Consider the following 6,392-nt stretch of genomic DNA (forward strand, 5'->3'; position numbering starts at 1 on the left):
AAAACCCCAAAATTCTGAGGGGAAAACCCCAAAATTCTGAGGGGAAAACCCCAAAATGTCCAAGGGAACCCCAAGATTTTAAGGGTGGAACCCCAGGATTTTGATCTGAAACCCCCAAAATCTGCAAGGGCACCCCAGAATTTTGACCTGAAACCCCCAAAATGTCCAAGGGCACCCCAAGATTTTGATCTGAAACCCCAAAATGTCCAAGGGAACCCCAGGATTTTGAGGAGAAACCTCCGAAATCTGCAAGGGAACCCCCAGAATTTTAAGGGTAAAACCCCAACATTTTGAGGGGAAAACCTCAAAATCTGCAAGGGAACCCCAAGATTTGAAAGGGAAAAACCCCACAAGTCTGAGGGGAAAACCCCAAAATCTGCAAGGGAACCCCAGGATTTTGATCTGAACCCCCCAAAATCTCCAAGAGAACCCCAGGATTTTGATCTGAACCCCAAAAACGTCCAAGGGCACCCCAGGATCCGTGGGACGGGGAGCGCCGGGCACAGCCCGAAGCGCAGAACGAAGCGCGGGCCGTTCGGGGGGGCACTGACCGAGTGTCCGGAGTGTCCGGGAGTGACCAGCGGGGTCCGGAGTGTCCGGGAGTGACCAGCGGGGTCCGGAGTGTCCGGCGGGAGTGACCAGCGGGGTCCGGCGGGTCCGGAGGGTCCGGGAGCTGCGCGAGCCGAGCCGGGAATGGCCGGGGGAGCCCCGAGCCCGGCAAGAGCCCCGGGCCCGCCCCGCCCGCCAAGGGCGTTTCAAGGGGAGGAGGAGGAGGAGGAGGAGGAGGAGGAGGAAGGAGGACGGGAAAGCACCGGGCAGGGGCCGCTCCCCTCCCCTCCCCCCCGCACTTTGCACCCCAAATCCGCCTGTGGAGCCCTAAAATCCGCACTTATCACCCCTAAAATCGGCACTTTGCACCCCAAATCCGCCTGTGGAGCCCTAAAATCTGCACTTATCACCCCTAAAATCCGCACTTTGTACCCCAAATCCGCCCTTGGAGCCCTAAAATCTGCATTTAGGAGCCCTAAAATCCGCACTTTGCACCCCAAATCCACCTGTGGAGCCCTAAAATCGGCACTTATCACCCCTAAAATCGGCACTTTGCACCCCAAATCCGCCTGTGGAACCCTAAAATCTGCATTTAGGAACCCTAAAATCTGCACTTTGTACCCAAAATCCGCCTGTGGAACCCTAAAATCCGCAGTTAGGAGCCCTAAAATCCACACTTTGCACCCCAAATCTGCCTGTGGAGCCCTAAAATCGGCACTTATCACCCCAAATCCACCTGTGGAACCCTAAAATCCGCATTTATCACCCCTAAAATCCGCACTTTGCACCCCAAATCCGCCTGTGGAGCCCCAAAATCTGCACTTTGTACCCCAAATCCGCCTGTGGAGCCCTAAAATCTGCACTTATCACCCCTAAAATCCGCACTTTGTACCCCAAATCCGCCTGTGGAGCCCCAAAATCTGCACTTTGTACCCCAAATCCGCCCGTGGGACCCTAAAATTTGCAGTTGGGAGCCCTAAAATCGGCACTTTGCACCCCAAATCCGCGCTTAGGAACCCTAAAATCCGCCGTTGTAACCCCAAAACCCCCATTTTGCACCCCAAATCCGCCTGTGGAGCCCTAAAATCCGCATTTATCACCCCTAAAATCGGCACTTTGCACCCCAAATCCGCCTTTGGAACCCTAAAATCCACATTTATCACCCCTAAAATCTGCACTTTGCACCCCAAATCCACCTGTGGGACCCTAAAATCCGCAGTTAGGAGCCTTAAAATCCACACTTTGCACCCCAAATCCGCCTGTGGAACCCTAAAATCCGCGTTTAGGAGCCCCTAAAATCGGCACTTTGCACCCCAAATCCGCCTGTGGGACCCTAAAATCCACCTGTGGAACCCTAAAATCTGCATTTAGGAGCCCCAAAATCCGCCTGTGGAGCCCTAAAATCTGCATTTATCACCCCTAAAATCGGCACTTTGCACCCCAAATCCGCCTGTGGGACCCTAAAATCCACCTGTGGAAGCCTAAAATCTGCCTTTGGAGCCCCAAAATCCGCCTGTGGAGCCCCAAAATCCGCATTTTGCACCCCCAAAATCCCCATTTTGCACCCCAAATCCGCCTGTGGAACCCTAAAATCCACATTTATCACCCCCAAAATCCCCATTTTGCACCCCAAATCCGCCTGTGGAGCCCTAAAATCCACATTTATCACCCCCAAAATCCCCATTTTGCACCCCAAATCCGCCTGTGGAGCCCTAAAATCCGCATTTATCACCCCTAAAATCGGCACTTTGCACCCCAAATCCGCCTTTGGAACCCTAAAATCCACATTTATCACCCCTAAAATCTGCACTTTGCACCCCAAATCCACCTGTGGGACCCTAAAATCCGCAGTTAGGAGCCTTAAAATCCACACTTTGCACCCCAAATCCGTCTGTGGGACCCTAAAATCCACCTGTGGAACCCTAAAATCTGCATTTAGGAGCCCTGAAATCTGCACTTTGCACCCCAAATCCACCTGTGGGACCCTAAAATCTGCAGTTGGGAGCCCTAAAATCCGCGCTTTGTACCCCAAATCTGCCTGTGGAACCCTAAAATCCACATTTATCACCCCCAAAATCCCCATTTTGCACCCCAAATCCACCTGTGGGGCCCTAAAATCTGCACTTATCACCCCAAATCCATCTTTGGAACTCATAAATTTGACTTTTTACCTCAATATCTGCACTTTGCACCCCAAATCTGCACTTTGCACCCCAAATCCGCCTTTGGAACCCATAAATTTGATTTTTTTTACCTCAATATCTGCACTTTGCACCCAAAATCTGCCTTTGTACCCCATAAATTTGATTTTTTTGCCTCAATATCTGCACTTTGTACCCAAAATCTGCCTTTGTACCCCATAAATTTGATTTTTTTACCTCAATATCTGCACTTTGCACCCCATAAAATCAACTTTTTTACCTCATTATCTGCACTTTGCACCCCAAATCTGCCTTTGGAGCCCTCAAATTCAAGTTTTCACAGCAAAATTTGACTTTTTCACCCCAAAATATGCCTTTGGAACATCCAAATTTGATTTTTGCACCCCAAATGTGACTTTTTCACCCAAAATTCGACTTTTTCCCCCCAAAATTTGACTTTTGCAGCCCAAAATTAAATCTTTTCACCCCAAATGCAACTTCATCACCTTTTTTTACCTCAATATCTGCACTTTGCACCCAAAATCTGCCTTTGTACCCCATAAATTTGATTTTTTTACCTCAATATCTGCACTTTGCACCCCATAAAATCAACTTTTTTACCTCATTATCTGCACTTTGCACCCCAAATCTGCCTTTGGAGCCCTCAAATTCAAGTTTTCACAGAAAATTTGATTTTTTTCACCCCAAAATATGCCTTTGGAACATCCAAATTTGATTTTTGCACCCCAAATGTGACTTTTTCACCCAAAATTCGACTTTTGCACCCCAAAATTCGACTTTTGCACCCCAAAATTTGACTTTTGCAGCCCAAAATTAAATCTTTTCACCCCAAATGCAACTTCATCACCCCCAAATCCACCTTCTGTACCCCAAAATTCGACTTTTTCACCCCAAAATCTGCTTTAGCACTCCCAAATTCAGTTTTTTCACCCCAAATTTGCCTTTTTCAACCTAAAATTCGACTTTTTTCACCCCAAATCTGCATTTTAACCCCAAATTCTGCCTTTTGCACCCCCAAATTCAACTTTTTCACCCCAACATTTGGCTGTTGCACCCCAAAATTCAACTTTTCACCCCCAAATTTGAATTTTTCACTCACAATTTGACTTTTGTACCCCAAAATCTGACTTTTTCACCCCCATATCCACATCTTGCACCCCAAAATTCAATTTTTCACCCCAAAATCACCCTTTTGCACCCCTAAATTTGCCTTTTTCACCCCAAAATCTGTCCCCTTCACCCCCAAATTTGCCATTTTCACCCCAAACCAGCCCCATTTCATCCCCAATTTCCTTTTTTCACCCCAAATTTGACACTTTCAGCCTCAAATTTCCCCATTTCTGCCGCAAAATCTCCCCCCAAGCCCCAAAATCCGCTTTTTTTGCCCCAAATTTGCCTCTCAGGCACCAAAATCTTCATTTTCACCCCAAAATCTGCAGCCAGACACCAAAATCTGATTTTTTTACCTCACAATTTTCTCCCCGTATCCCAATATTTGCCTTTTCACCCACAACTCTGCATTTTTACCCCCAAAATCTGCATTTTTTACCTCAAAATCTGCTCCTTCTACCTCAGGATTTCCTCCCAACACCAAAAATTTGCATTTTTTAACCCCAAAATCTGCATTTTTACCCCCAAATCGGCACTTTTTACCTCAAAATCTCCACTTTTTACTTCAGGATTTCCTCCCAAACCCCAAAATTTGCCATTTTAAACCCAAAATCTACTTTTTTAACCTCAAAATTTCCATTTTTTACCTCACAATTTCCTCAACCACCACAAAGTCTGCCCCAGAGCCCAAAGGCTGCCTCAGAACCCAAAATCGGCATTTTTACCCCAAAATCTGCAATTTTCACCTCAAAACCTGAACTTTTTCCTTCAGGATTTTCTCCCAATCTCCCAAATCTGCCTTTTCCACCCCAAAATCTGCACTTTTTCACCTTAAATTTTGCCTTTTTACCTCAAAATCTCCACTTTTTACCTCATGATTTTCTTACCCACCACAAAATCTGCCCAAGATCCCAAAATCTGCACTTTTCACCTCAAAACCTCCACTTTTTACCTTCATGATTTCCTCCCAATCCCCAAAACCTGCCTTTTTCATCCCCAAATCTGTTTTTTTTACCTCAAAAATCTTCTTTTTACCTCAAAATCTCCACTTTTTACCTCACGATTTCCTCATTCACCCCAAAATCTGCCCCAGATCCCAAAATCTGCACTTTTCACCTCAAAACCTGAACTTTTTCGCTTCACAATCTTTTTCATGTGGTTTTTTACTTCAAAATCTCCACTTTTTACCTCACGATTTCCTCATTCACCCCAAAATCTGCCCCAGATCCCAAAATCTGCACTTTTCACCTCAAAACCTGAACTTTTTCGCTTCACAATCTTTTTCATGTGGTTTTTTACTTCAAAATCTCCACTTTTTACCTCACGATTTCCTCATTCACCCCAAAATCTGCCCCAGATCCCAAAATCTGCACTTTTCACCTCAAAACCTGAACTTTTTTGCTTCACAATCTTTTTCATGTGGTTTTTTACTTCAAAATCTCCACTTTTTACCTCACGATTTCCTCATTCACCCCAAAATCTGCCCCGGATCCCAAAATCTGCACTTTTCACCTCAAAATCTGCACTTTTCACCACAAAACCTGAGCTTTTTTCCCTCAGGATTTTTTCCCACTCCCCAAAATTCACTTTTTCACCCCAAAATATGATTTTTTGCTTCAAAATCTCCACTTTTTACCTCACGATTTCCTCATTCACTCCAAAATCTGCCCCGCATCCCAAAATCTGCACTTTTCACCTCAAAATCTGCACTTTTCACCACAAAACCTGAGCTTTTTTCCCTCAGGATTTTTTCCCACTCCCCAAAATTCACTTTTTCACCCCAAAATATGATTTTTTGCTTCAAAATCTCCACTTTTTACCTCACGATTTCCTCATTCACTCCAAAATCTGCCCCGCATCCCAAAATCTGCACTTTTCACCTCAAAACCTGCACTTTTTCCCTTCACGATTTCCTCCCAATCCCCAAAATCTGCCTTTTTCACCCCAAAATCCACTTTTTTCCCTCAAAACCCGCACTTTTCCCCTCACGACTTCCTCCAACCGCTCAAAACGTCCACCCCAGCGCCCCAAAATTCGTTTTTTTCCGCTCAAATTCCGCCTTTTTCCCCCAAATTCCGCCTTTCCCACCCCAAACTCAACCCCTTTTCCCTCACAGCTCCCGCCCGGCCCCAAATTCTCCCTTTTTCACCCCAAAATTCCGCCCCCTCCCCCCGCCCCCACCTGGGCTCCGCTGCGGCGCTCGCGGGGCGTGGGCGGGGCTTGCTGCGGTGACGTCACCGCGAGCCCGCCCCGAGTGGGCGGAGCCTTAAAAGGGCAACGCCGCGAGCTGAGTCACGGTGGGGCCCACCGGGGGTTTTGGGGTTCCCGGGGGGGATTTTGGGGTTCCCGGGGGGATTTTGGGGGTTCCCGGGGGGATTTTGGGGGGTCCTGAGCGGATTTTGGGGTTTCTAAGGCGCGAAACTGCGAGTTTTGGGGTCTTTCAGGGATTTTGGGGTTCGGGGAGGGTCGTTTTTGGGGTTCAGGGGCATTTTTGGGGTGTCCCAGCCTCATTTTGGGAGGGATTTTGGGGGTTTGGGGTCGTTTTTGGGGTCCCAGAGGGGATTTGGGGAC

The 6,392-nt window shown here is 47.2% G+C and overlaps 1 protein-coding gene across 1 annotated transcript in view; it reads right to left on the bottom strand.

The window, feature by feature from the left end:
- LOC120512719 (fructose-bisphosphate aldolase A-like) overlaps positions 1 to 6,100 on the bottom strand; it is a 15,272-nt gene extending 9,172 nt beyond the window's left edge. Inside the window, exons 1-2 of the mRNA XM_039731345.1 lie at positions 6,003 to 6,100; positions 552 to 673 (exon numbers count right to left, since the gene is read on the bottom strand). The gene's annotated coding sequence lies outside the window, so the exon portion shown is untranslated. The remainder of the gene's footprint in view (positions 1 to 551; positions 674 to 6,002) is intronic.
- Positions 6,101 to 6,392: the final 292 nt, after the last annotated feature.

The sequence above is a fragment of the Passer montanus genome, unplaced genomic scaffold, assembly GCF_014805655.1.
Source record: "Passer montanus isolate IOZ18808 unplaced genomic scaffold, ASM1480565v1 scaffold767, whole genome shotgun sequence".
In the NCBI taxonomy this organism is placed as follows: domain Eukaryota; kingdom Metazoa; phylum Chordata; class Aves; order Passeriformes; family Passeridae; genus Passer; species Passer montanus.